This window comes from Sarcophilus harrisii, chromosome 3, assembly GCF_902635505.1.
Source record: "Sarcophilus harrisii chromosome 3, mSarHar1.11, whole genome shotgun sequence".
Lineage (NCBI taxonomy): Eukaryota > Metazoa > Chordata > Mammalia > Dasyuromorphia > Dasyuridae > Sarcophilus > Sarcophilus harrisii.
The window spans coordinates 234,874,441-234,887,555 of NC_045428.1; the positions used below are offsets into that span (position 1 = coordinate 234,874,441).

Genomic DNA, 13,115 nt, shown 5'->3' on the forward strand with positions numbered 1-13,115 from the left:
AATTCAACTAAGAGAAGAAGAAACAAATGTTAGAACCTTAATATCTTTAAAAATTACTGAGGGAGATAAATGTATACACTAGGAAAAAGTGGATAGCACTTGACATTTCTTATGACAAGGGCCCATGATAAGAGGGTGAACACAGAAAAAAAAAAAAATCAGAGAGTGGGCAACAAATAAACTTCACTCAAACAAAGGAACACTGAACACATGCATAGTTTGATGTATAACTACATAAAACTCAAAAGGGAAATAAGCATGAGGGATAAACAGCATAATATTGGGGAAAAATAAACATCCTGATTCTGAAGGAGAGGACAGGAAAAGGAGAAATAAAGAAAAGTAAAGAACTATTTATATTGCTTTATATTGTTCTTTAGACCTTTGGGGAATAGTTGAATTATGGTATATGAACATAATGGAATATTATTGCAGTGTGAAGAAGGGATAAAAAAGAGAGAGGTAGTATAAATTGATGAAGAGTGAAGTGAATAGAAACAGGAGAACAATATATGCAAGGAATGCAATACAATTTTGAAAGACTTAATTTAAAAACTAATCATTATATACCTACTTCCTGACAAAGACATGGTCACGAAGACAGAAGGAAACATATTTTTGGGCATGGCCACTGAGTGAATCAGTTTTACTCAACTATACTTATTTTTTTATGTTCCCCCTCCCCCCTTTTTAAAATGGAAGGGTATGACTCCAAAAATGAGAACCATAAAAGCATCTTTAAAATAAACAAAAGAGAACAGAAGTAAATTTATGAAAAAGTAAAAAAACAAGCAGAATAGTTTTGAAAGTTATGCGTAAAAATTATTTTATGTATACATATTTTAAGCAAGTAAAATGAAATGTATTTACAATATCATACAGAATTCTTTTTGTTCTATTATATGCATGGAAATGCTCTTTTTTGACATCTAGGTTAAGAATTTTTTTTAAATAAAAAAAATCACTGGAACTTTGGAGAAGGCAGCTTTAATTGAGCACAGAAGAAAGTACACACAGTACTAGAGTAGGTAGCCAGTGATTCTATCTATATTTATAGGTAATTAATACAAATGTATTTGACTGCCACTGCTTAACAGATAAGTGGTCAAAACATATGAACAAAGTTTTTCAAAGAAGTGCAAACTCTCAATATGCATATGAAAGATTGATCAAAACCATTAAGTAACAAAAACACAAAACTTGCTAAGAAAATCTTGATTTTCACCTGTTATCGTTACATTCCAATTCTTCAAGGGGAAATTGTTTTATTTTATAGAAAACTTCATAAACATAGAAAGGAATACAGAGTCAATTATGTAGATCATGAGAAAATAAAATGGAAGAGAGAATGGAAACACCATTCCACTATGACAACATCATCTGGATACAGGTGACTCAATACTGTGAATACAGAGGTCTGGCCACAAGTGAGAATTCTGTAAAAGTGACTGAGAAAAAGAGCAGGCCCTGAGCCACAGCAACTGCATAGAAAGGCCTATCTTTTATGAGGTCTGCCTTGTAGTGTTTTTCTTCTTTGTCAATATTTTTGTCCCCTTTATAATCATCACCTTCCAATAGCAAGAAAACAAGAGAAGTACTACCTGGAGAAGAAGAGGACATATATCAAAGTTCTGCTACCAGTATAGTGCCTTGCACCTTCATGGTATTCCTGGATTTCAGAAATATTATAATGTTCTTGCTCACTCTGAACATTGCAGTGCTGATGATAAAGTAATATTTTCCACTGTGGAAATGGGAGATCGTCAACTAGCTGATATTTGTTCCACACTGGCTTGGTTCTCTTAATAGTGCTATTCTGCTCTTTTTACCTATAAACTGGTATCAAAGTAACTGAATATTGCCTTTACCATCACGTTTTCTCTAAAATGTATCATAACTTTTGGTTCCCTCGATTATTTCAGAGATATCTGGAGTATCTCTGACTTCATTTCAACCATCAACACCCTCACTGAAATTATTCTTACAGCAAGTTGGTGAGTACCTAAGGCTTTAACATCAGTTCTCTAAACTTTTTAAAGTTGGCTAGATGATCATGCTCCTCAGATAGTCAAGTTATATTTTGTGAGAGAACTTTGTTCTATCTTTAGTCCCTTATCAGATCTTCTTTATACCATTATGTTTTTATGAAAACATAAAATTACTTGATAAAATTGACATATCTATAGTTTTTTTCTGTATTTTTTTCAAATGCTGCTTGTTAGGAGAATCACAGGTGAGGTACAACAGGAAATACTATGAATTAGAAAATATTGTATCTTTGGGATAAAAATGAAAGTAAATGATAAAGAATTATTTCATTTCTTTAATTATTTTATGCTTCCTTATTGATCAAAATATGGTTAATTTGATAATCCTGGCCATTTAACCAATTAAATCAGAGCAACTTCAAAAGCTAATGGGACCAATTTTGAAAATAACAGATGCCTTGAAAAAACAGTTCCTCTGGAAAAGTCTGACTGACTGTGTGCATCATGAGCACCAAAGCAAATGTCATTCAATGTTATTAATAATATCCATAAAATAAAAATGTTTCTACATTTTTTAAAAGAAAACTTCACATTAAGAGTACTAACATTTCCTGACTTTCCTACTGAGTATAAAAAGGGACAACAAAATATAGAAGGACACTAATTTGAAGTAGAAAACTTGCTTTCTACCCATTGTTTTGCTGCTAAAAGTGGCAATATGAGTAAGACATTTTCCCTTTTCTTTGAATCTATAAAATGGGGGAAACAAAATCCTTTCTATTCTCAACTTTACTGAGGCACGATGAAGAAAATAAAATGGGAAGAGTATTAGAGATGTCACAATGCAGTACGGAAGAGTGCTAGAAATTTGGATTCAAATCCTTGATCCAACACTTACTAGATGAAATGGCCATGGGCATATCACTTAACCTCTCTGAGTCTTAGTTCCCCATCTGTAAAATAGAGATAATAAGTGTTCATGTTTGTTGATACTTGTCAAATTCAGAATAACAAAAATTAAAATTAAAATTCTGGAAAAAAGGGTAAAAAATGGAACCAATAAAATGTACTTCATAGAATTGTTATGATGAAATCTATTTCTGTTATTATGAAGTCTATAAATGTAAATCACTAGTAGCACTAATTATTATTAACCTTAATTATTATCATTAGCTTCACAAAGTAGATAAAAAAGAAAACTATGAAAAACAAAGAAAGTCCATTAATCTAAGTAATATATCTCAGGGATAGAGAGAACCAGAGCTAAAAGTTATCTTAACTAACATCCACTCTGTTCAAAATAACAAAGAATCCTAATAGAAAAACAGGAAATACCATGTGCAAAGCTAGGGAACTCCAAAGAGCCCCAGAAATAACAATGTCTTCCAGGCCAATTGTCCTGCCTCAATTCTGGATCATATAGCAGTTATCCAAGAAAATAAAGCTAGGTGAGACACGATGTAGCAACCGCCTCTGCAGGTGCTGCAGCTCTCAAAACAGCCATAGCTCCTGAAGACCAGGAAAAAAAAGTCTCTAGTACTATCAACTGGTTTGAAATAATTAAAGGATATGATTTTATCAATGGAAATGAAACTAAGGAAAAGGTATTTTCATCCGCACAGCCACTGAACTATAAGGACCACAGAGTCATTGCATTCATCCTGAAGCTGAACTCCTAGATGTATTGTCTCCCATTAAAATATGAACTCCTTGAGAGCAGGGACTGTCTTGATCTTCTATTTATATGTCTCAGGGCTTAGCAAAGTACTTGGCCCACAGTTAATATTTAATAAATTATTTTTATTCATTCATTAATTCAAAGAACTCCAACATTTTATCTCACACCTGGATAATTCAAATCTTAAAAAAAAATGAGAAAATTTATGAGCTGATACAAAACAAACAACCAGAAAAAAATTTATGCTCAATAACAATAATAAGAATAGGGGCAGCTAAAAGGCACAGAGGATAGAGTACCAGCCCTGAAGGGAGGACCCAAGTTCAAATCTGGTCTCAAATACTTAACAGTTCCTAGCTGTGTGACCCTGGGGGAGTGGGGGGGGGGTGGAAGGAGGGAGGAGGAGGAGGAAGAGGAAGAAGAAGAAAATAAAGCCTGTGACCCCCCCCCATTAGCTGTGTCACCATATACAAGTCACTTAATCTTTCTGACCCTGTTTCCTCATCTCTAATTATTTTTATTTGCTTTAATTAGCCAAAATTTGCCTTCTGCTCCACTCATCAAACCTTCCTCTCTCAACTCTGAATCCAAGAAAAAGATTTTACAAACATGCAGAGTCAATCAAAACAAATTTCTACAATGGCTATGTTCCCCTGCCCCTCTTAAAAAAAAAAAAAAGCTTCTTATTCTGCATCTCAAGTCCTTCACCTCTCTGTCATGAGAAGGAGAATAAGTGACATCATTACTGCTCTGGAAATGGGCACTGATCATTATGCTGACAAGAATTTATCACAATAGTATTTTTCATCCATTCTCCAGTTTGTGGATACCTCTCATATGCCCATTTTTTGTCATTTAAAAGAGCTACAGTTTTTGGTATATTTGATATAAACTCCTCAGAATTTGTTCTGCATAGGGCTAATCACATCCTTACTCAACTTTCCGTCTAATTACCCCTCCCCTCCCATTTTTTCTTATTTCCCTATTAAATGAAATGCATTTCTGTTCCCTACTCTATGTTCTGTGCTTCTTCTTTTAAGAGTTCACATGAGAGGTTCAATGTCATCCACTCCTCTTCACCATCCTTCTTATTTGTATATATGTATATCTGTGTATACTGATTACATGAGACAATTTTCCCTAACCTTCCTCCTTCCCCTTATACCCATCTGATGTAATCCTCTTCCCCTCTTTTTCCATTCTATTGTAGACTCACTCTCGGGTCTTGTCTAATGGATTCCAAATTCTGATGATAAAAGATCAGAGGGAATACTCACATCATCTCATAAGTGAATATTAGCAATTTATCTTTGTTTAGTTTTTTATGATTGTTCATTCATGTTTATCTTTTTATATTTCTCTCCACTCATGTTTGAACTTCAAAGTTTCTTTGCAATTCTAATATTTTCATCAGAAATGCTTGAAAGTGCTCTATTTCACTAAAGATCCATTTTTCTCTGTAGCATTATATACTCCATTTGTGGATAAGTTATTCTTCACTGTAATAATCTTTCCTTCTAGAACACAATATTCCAAGGTCTCTGTTCCTTTAATTAAAATGCTTGTTGCTAAATCCTGAGTTCTTCAGACAAAGGTTCCTTAGTATTTTAATTATTTCTTTCTACTTGTTTGTAATTTTTTCCTTTGACCTAGAAACTTTCAATTTTGGCCCTAATGTTCTCAGGAGTTTTCACTTTGAGGTTTTCTTTCAGGATATGACAAGTATATCCTTTCTATTTCCACTTTGCTTTCTGACACTAAGGTTCTAGGAGTTTTCTTCTAAGATTTCTTGAAACAGAAGATCTAAGGCATTTTTTTTTTTGGCCATGGCATTTAGTTATTACTTCAATGATTCCTTCCCCCCCCCCCCCTTAACCCATTCAAAAAATGGGTTTTTGCTATAAGATATACTACATCTTCATCTATTGTTCATCCTTTTGATTGTATATTTCTAGCTGTCTCCTGGAGTCACTGGCTTCTATTTCATCCATTCGAATTTTCAGGGAATTTATTGTTTGAGTAAGGTTTTGTGCTTTTTGTGCCAGGCAGGTAATTCCCTTTCTAATTCTTTCTTCCATTGCTTGAATTTTTTTCCTTTTTTTTTTTTTTTGGCTTGATTCATTTATTAAAATATTTTTAAACTTTTAAAAACTTTTGTTTCATTTCTTTCAGGAACTCCCATCGAGTTTATGTCCAAACTGTGTTTTTCTTGAAGGCATTGCTTGTCAATGTTTTGGAATCATTTTCTTTTGCATTTGCATCTTGAGTATCCCTACTGCCATAATAAGTCACTATGGTGTGTATTTTTGTTTGCTCAGTCTACTCCCTGCCTTCAAATTTGGCATTAAGGTTAAGCATGATAGCACTCCTGGAAAGGAGATATGGGCTGATCTTGTTGCTGCTTTCTTGGGGTATTGAGTATTGAGCTACATACTAGGATCTCAGAGACAGGCTTGGAAACTTGCAAGCTTTCATTCAGTGCTCCTAAAGTGGTCTGATCCAGTTTGATTGCTGTTATCCCCTCTCCAAACCCCATCTGGCCTCAAGTTTCTGACCTGTGTTTATATATAGATAGATTGGTACAAGACTAGCAAAATGGACTCAGCCCCTAATAGGCCAGGTAGAAAAATCTTTTGGTTCAGAGTGGTAGAATTTAGGATCCTCTTTGGTCTGAAATTTCTGTTTTGGTTGTTCCTCTGCTGTCTGGATTAGATGCTAGCTGGAAAGCGAGACCCAATTTTGCACCTAGTACCTGAGCAACATCATTGCTATGATTAGGTTCTCCTTTCTCCATAAATAGCCCAGAGCTTCCCTATCCATTAATGGCATTCCCCTGAGCAGTACTACAGTATGGGTCTGGGACCTCCTTTTGCCTTCATACACAGTCTCTCCCCAGATACTGGAACTGAGCAGGCATGTTTCTGGCCAGATCCGATTCCCAGTGTGCTCAGACTACCCTTGTCTGTGTCTCTATACAGGACTTGACAAATGATTATGAGTTTGGGGCATCTAGGTGGCACAGTGGATAGAGCACCAGCCCTGACGTTAGGAGGACCTGAGTTCAAATCTAACCTCAGATACTTAACACTTCCTAGCTGTATGACCCTAGGCAAATTACTTAGCCCCAATTATCTCAGGGGGAAAAAAAAAAAAAAGACAGGTTCCCCCCCCCCCCCCCCCCCCCCCCCCCCCCCCCCCCCCCCCCCCCCACCCTGGATTTTCCTATCAGGGTTTGATACATTTTTTCTAGCTGTGAAATCACAGCTTCAAATCATTCCACCATTTTTTCTCTGCTCCAGTTTCCTTATCCATAAAATTAGGGGACTAGATAGCTTTCAATATTCTTCTACCTCTAGATCTAAGATTCCAATCTCTATTCCCTGGTCCCTAGCTCAAATTGTCAAAGGAAAACATATAAGGTACACTTGGCAATGGAGTGGGGGACCAGAAACAAAATACCTTCGGGAGGAAGCCAAGCATCTATGTATGTATGAAGTTCATTAAGCTGAAAAATGGAAGTTGTCTAGGAAGAAAAAAAGAAAAAATAAATTTCTTAACAGAATAAAGGTGAAGGAGGGCAAGAATGAAAAAAGTTAAGCAAAAAAAAAAAAAGTACTCTGAAGGAAAAGAACTAAAGTGGATGAAAACCAGGGAGTTGCAGCAGGTTTTGACAAAGGCAGACAAGAACTCTATTAGGAAAGGAAGAAATGGCAGTGAGCTAGGCACTAGATTAGGTTATAATATCATTTAACTAGGGCACTAACTCTCAAAAGTTCTGTAATGATGAAGGGTAACACTGGCTCTCCAAGAATGACAGAATAGTGTATGGTTATCAGGATCATAACAATCTGATGGTAAAATGTCTAAGGTTCTGCTCCTGATCGGAGTAGTAGAAAGGAGAGCCTAATTATTGACTTTGATCCTAAAGGTGAAAGAAAGGCATTATCTCCAAAGTGGCAGATGAGTAACATGTTGCTTCTCTTATTATATTTTGTAACTGTATCTTCAGGAAATAAGAATGTCATTCCAGTCAATAAAACAGTAGTGGTTGGGACTCAAGAATGAGAAGAATCAGAAGAAATGTCAAGAGGAGGCAGCAGTATAGCCCACTCACTTTCAAACTACTCCAATAAAGACTGAAGAGCACCAGATCTAGTGATAATTGGTAATAGAAGGAAAAACTCACAATGAGTCGTTTTTCCAGCCCAGAGAAAAAAGAAAAAGCCTGCAGGTAATGAGGAGGTCAGTCTAGCAAAGAAGGCCCATTAACCACCCTCCAAGACATGGCCTTGATGGGAGCCTATAGCTGAATTCTCAGGAAGAGAACATACAACATTGTTGTTTTTAGCTATGTCCAACTCTTTCTGACCCCAACTGGGTTTCTCTTGGAAAAGGTACTAGTTTGTCATTTTCTTCTTCAGTTCATTTTACAGATGAGGAACTAAGGCAAAAAGGGTAAAATGACTTGCATGGGGTCACAGAACTATCAAGTGTCTGAGATCAAATTTGAACTCAGGAAAACGGGTCATCTTCAATCTAAGCCTAGCACTCTATATACTGTATTCTATAGCTGCTTGAGGTCCCTGACCACTGCAGTTTTACTGCCTACTCCCTGTAATTTAGCTTTTCTCTTTTAAGTATTCAGATCCTGCCATTGGGTACACATCTTAAACAATGAATATTAATTCAACATCTATGGCAAAATTTCTTAAACTGAGAATTGTGACTCCTTATGATCATGGAGCTTTCAAAATCATGATTATTAGTAAATGTTTGATTTGTATACTTATTTTATATATCCATATGCCCAAGGTTACAAAATTTCTCAAACAAAAAGGGGTCACAAGTGGGAAAAGTTTTTAATTAAGTATGCTTTTGCTGTTGCCTTGTGTGAATTCATGATTACTACCACATCTTTACCTTACCCCCTCATCCCCACCTTTTTACTTTGGCTGAAGCATATTATATTTTGTTCCAGGTACTTAGTTTTGGTTGCATGTAGTTCATTTCTTGTGAACAGTTTTGGATTCTTGCTTCTTATCTGTTCTATGCGCTTCTATTTTGTAGGTGAGTTCATCCTACTAACATTCACAAAAATTACTGTGATTCCCTGAAGAATCTTTTATACTTTTCATACTGTTTACTTTTCACCTTCTCCTTATAAAGTAGGAAGAATGTGTTCAACTTCAGCATACTATGACTGGTACAATTTACTTCTGTTCCTCTTCTTCCCCTTTCTTTCTCCTCCTCTCCCCACAACCACACTTACTTGAATTATCCTTTATTTTAAATCTTTCTTATAAGATTCACCCTCCTCTAGTTTGTTCTGCTTAGAAATAATCCCTCTCTCTTATTCCCTGGCTCTCCCCTTTTCTGCCTGTTTTGCTGTTGTAATTCTGTACCTATGTGTGTCTATACTGTGCTGTCCTCTGCCCAGTCTAGATTAAAGTGATCAAGACATTAAAAAAAAAAAATTTCCTGAAATAAATTGTTGTCTAAGATCTTTTTTTCCCCCATCCTGGCTTTCAGGTATACCAGTGATATTTAAATAATGTCTCTCCTTGAGATGGTTTAAAATTTTTTTTGGTATGAGGTATGTTTCCCTCCCCTTTCCCCATTTTTTAAATTTGATCCACCTTAATTTTCAGAAAGTATTTTTCTTGGGGAAGGTTCTGTACCTCTGGTTCCAAAATGTAAATTTTCTTCCAGTCCTTCCCATGAATCTTTTTTGTTTTCCCATCACCCCCTTAATGTGCATTTGAGTTAAAAAAATAATTAAAAAAACCCCACAAAACTCTTTGCTTCATCTTCTCCAGTAATTCTAGTTGAACTTGGGAATCAAACTGTTTTTCTTTATGGCTTCTCATGAAAATGTTTTGGAGCCATCTTATTCTTCTGGGTCTTGCACATCCTTATTCTGTTAATAGCTTTTTGGTTGGGATTCTTTTTTAGTTTGTCCAGTCTACATTAAAAAAATAATTTTTTGACAGCCTATGTTCTGACTTCGGATTTTGTTAAGGTCCCATTCTTCTCATTTCTAAAGAAAATATTTGGGCCATGCTTAGAACTATTTTCTATCATCTGAGGTCCTGTTGCCGTTGATGTCCCCCATAAGATAGCATTTGCATTTGATATTATTCCAGGATCTCAGGGAAAGTTCAAACTGAGGATGTGCAATTTATGAATTTTAATCCAACCTATTGTCAAGGTCTCTTAATTTGACCTCCTTCATCTCTTCTCTGGTACAATAAATTCAGGTCTTCATCTCTTTATACCTGGACGACTTAAATAGTCTGATAGTTGATCTCCTTGTCTCATTTCTCCCTACTCCAAATCATTCTTCACTCATTGCTAAAATAATTTTCCAAAAGTATAGTCTCCTTCCTTACACACACACACACACACACACACACACACACTGAACAAACTCCAATAGCTTCTTATAACTTCCAGAATCAAATACAAAATTCTCTGTTTGGCACTGAAAGGATTTTATAGTTCCCCAACACTTCTCTCTTCTTCTTACATATCTTAGGCTCACTCCATTCCTACATGATGCACTATTTGATCTACTGGCACTGGCCTTCTTACTGTACCCTGAAACAGAAACTCCATCTACCAACTTTGGACATTTTCCTTTCTCATCTCCAATTCCTGACTTCTCTGGCTTTCTTCAAATCCTAGCTAAAATCTTATCTTCTACAAGAAATATTTTCTAATATTTCTTAATTCTAGTACCTTCCCCTCAGTTGTGATGAGCTATTTATCCAGTACATATAGTTGTTTACATATTGTCTTGCTCACTAGGCTGTGAGCTCTTTCAGGACAAGAACCTTTATTGGTTTGATCAATGATGGACAGAAGCAGCTACACTCAAAGAACACTGGGAAATGAATGTAAACTGTTTGCATTTTTGTTTTTCTTCCTGGGTTATTTCTACCTTCTGAGTCCAATTCTCCCTGTGCAACAAGAGACCTGTTCGGTTCTGCACACACATATTGTATCTAGGATATACTGTGACATATCTAACATATATAGGACTGCTTGCCAACTAGGGGAGGGAGTGGAAGGAGAGAGGGGAAAAATCAAAACAGAAGTGAGTGCAAGGGATGTTGTAAAAAATTACCCTGGCATGGGTTCTGTCAATAAAAAGTTATTATTTAAAAAAAAAAAAAAAAACCTTTATTGGTTTTGTGTCCTCAGTGCTTGGTAGGTGCAATTTACTGAACTTGAGATTGGATTCTTTTAATTAGAACTTTTTTGGTGTATGTTCCCAAATCCAGTTTTCTTCTATTATTTCTTACAGTATGTATGTTTGTTTTCATTATTTTGACTTGTGATCCGAGAGAACTAGAGTCCTTAAGTTTCCTCTATATAGTTTATATTTGAGATCATTAAGTTGTGCTTGTATGGAGATCTTATTTTTAATGTTATTGTTTTTTGCTCTTCTTCTTCCATATTATTCTTTCATTGCCTTGTATTTGCATCCCTAGTTGGTACTACTTTGGTGGAATTTGCCACTGTGGATTTAAGTTTTTCTATTCTGCTAATTATTTCTGTTTCACCATTCTTACTTTTCCTTTACATTCAAGAATACTCTTCTATGTTCCATGCTTTCTTGGGAATCCAGAGGAACCTCTACCCCAACAGTGGTTCATTCTTTTTCCTTCAATACTTAATCATAGATGTCTAAATTCTTCTATTTGGTCTGGAGATCATATTTCCTTACTGATTCCTTTATTTGATTATGTTCAACTTCTTTTGAGTTTTTTTCCTCCTGAGATTTTAGTAATTTCAGTCCCCCCCCCCTTATTTCTTCATATTTTTTACTTTTAAACTCCCTCCCCTATCATTGTCATGATGTGTCAATCTCCTCCCAAAATGGAAAAATCACAGCTCGGCAGGTTGTCTTTTCTCCAAGTGGCTTCTAGAAGAATAAAATTCACCTCATCTGGATACTGAGCTCCTTCCTTCTGCAGACTTAGTGAAGTACCATCTACCACTGCAGCCCCCACCCCCACCCCGACACTTCCTGTCCCCTCAGTCAATAAACATTTATTAAGTATCTATTATGTACCAGGCACTGTATTAAGTTATGAGTAAATTGGGGTGGGAGGGGGGGAAGCTTAAGATAGTCCCTGATCTCAAGAGGTTCACAATCTAATGGAGGAAGACAACACATAAAAAAGCATCCAGGAGGGGATCTGATAAAAATCCAGCCACCAGGATATAAAATGATCTGAGATTTTACAGAATTAAAATCATCTTTTAGAATGGTGAGTTTCGGTAGATAGTGAAATCTGAGAGATCAATTAGATTGGAAATGATGAGGTAAATTCCCTGGGTGCCCTCATTAAATGCCAGAAGATCTAAGAAGTGCTCTTCAACCTCCTCCCTCTATCTCCAATCAAGGGAAGGGAGGAGCCCCAGGGGCAGGGTTTGCTGAGAAGGTGTAAGTTGATTTCAACTGGAGAAGATGAAACAGAATCTATCACATTGTAACTACAGCCTGAGAAAATTTTTGCCATTTGGAATTTGAATTTCCTTCACACTGGGAGTTCAGGGAGGGGTAAGAAAGAGGGCTGCAAGGTTGAATTTTGTTACACAATTACACACAGATGCTATCTATCATCCTACTCTTTTTCTCTGTTGTGTCAATGCTCTGTTTTAGTAAAAAGTGATGTCGAAACACAATACTATCACAACCTGAGCAAATTTCTACAGCTTAGATGGCCAGGGCACTAGACTAGAAATTGTACCTTGAGGGTCAGAAGGATGGTGGTGTAGGGGGTTCTGAATGAGCATTATTAGGCTTTTATTTTCTCTTATATTAGTTTATCAAATTTTTACATTGTTTCTGGGTTTTGGGTATCTAGATTGTAGAGAAGGTTGAAAGTGCTTTATCTCTTGCAAATACTTCCTATTTGGACAAGTCTGAGAGCTAATAAGCTCTTGAAAAAAATATCCCATCATCCATCTTGTTGGTCCAGGTGAAGTAGAAGTCTACCCTGAAAGCTCTCAAAGCTCCCAAAGTGGTCAGATCCTGGACAAAGTCTGATCAATGCCATCCTAGTCTTACAAGTTTCTTATCCAGGTTTGGATATGAACACAGCATGGGTATGAAACAATGCATTTATTTCCATTTTTTTTAAATCTACTAATCTTACTATTTTATCCATTGATTTAACTATTCTTCAAAGCAGTCTTCACTAAAATTATTCAATATTGGTTACACAATAGGACAATGAATCAATTATTTGACAGATAAACAAATAGCTGAAAGATAGAGAAGTAAATAAACACATTAATATAATTTATGCAATAAACCAAATACCCAGATTACTGGAGTAATGATTCCTTATTCTACAAAAACTGTTGGGAAAACTGGAAAAGATCTGGATACAAATTAGATTTAATCCAATGTATCAAGGTACAGAAACTACAATAAG

At 35.9% G+C, this 13,115-nt stretch overlaps 1 protein-coding gene across 2 annotated transcripts in view; it reads right to left on the reverse strand.

Moving 5' to 3' along the window:
* The window catches only part of PKNOX1 (PBX/knotted 1 homeobox 1), a 156,727-nt gene that overhangs the window by 68,630 nt on the left and 74,982 nt on the right, over nucleotides 1-13,115 (reverse strand). Inside the window, exon 4 of one of the 2 annotated variants that reach the window (XM_023498863.2) lies at nucleotides 2,887-2,941. The exons of the other annotated variant lie outside the window; for it this stretch is intronic. The gene's annotated coding sequence lies outside the window, so the exon portion shown is untranslated. The remainder of the gene's footprint in view (nucleotides 1-2,886; nucleotides 2,942-13,115) is intronic. 2 annotated transcript variants of the gene reach the window in all.